Raw genomic sequence first — 270 nt, forward strand, 5'->3', positions numbered from 1 at the left:
GTGTGTGTGTGTGTGTGTGTGTGTGTGTGTGTGTGTGTGTGTGTGTGTGTGTGTGTGTGTCCCACCTGTGCTGTCCCACCGTATGCGGCGCAACACCGTTGGCCTGCTCCTGTTGGACTCCATTTGCTCCTTCAGGCATAAAGTCGGGAAACTCTGCTCTCCCGTCTCTCTCCCAAAATAACCCCCCCCTCCATGTGTCTTTCACCCCCCCAGGACACCCAACACCTCCACGCTGCCATACAACCTGTCCATGTTGGCAGCTCTTCCTCT

The sequence above is a fragment of the Etheostoma cragini genome, unplaced genomic scaffold (assembly GCF_013103735.1).
Source record: "Etheostoma cragini isolate CJK2018 unplaced genomic scaffold, CSU_Ecrag_1.0 ScbMSFa_4023, whole genome shotgun sequence".
Classification (NCBI taxonomy): Eukaryota; Metazoa; Chordata; class Actinopteri; order Perciformes; family Percidae; genus Etheostoma; species Etheostoma cragini.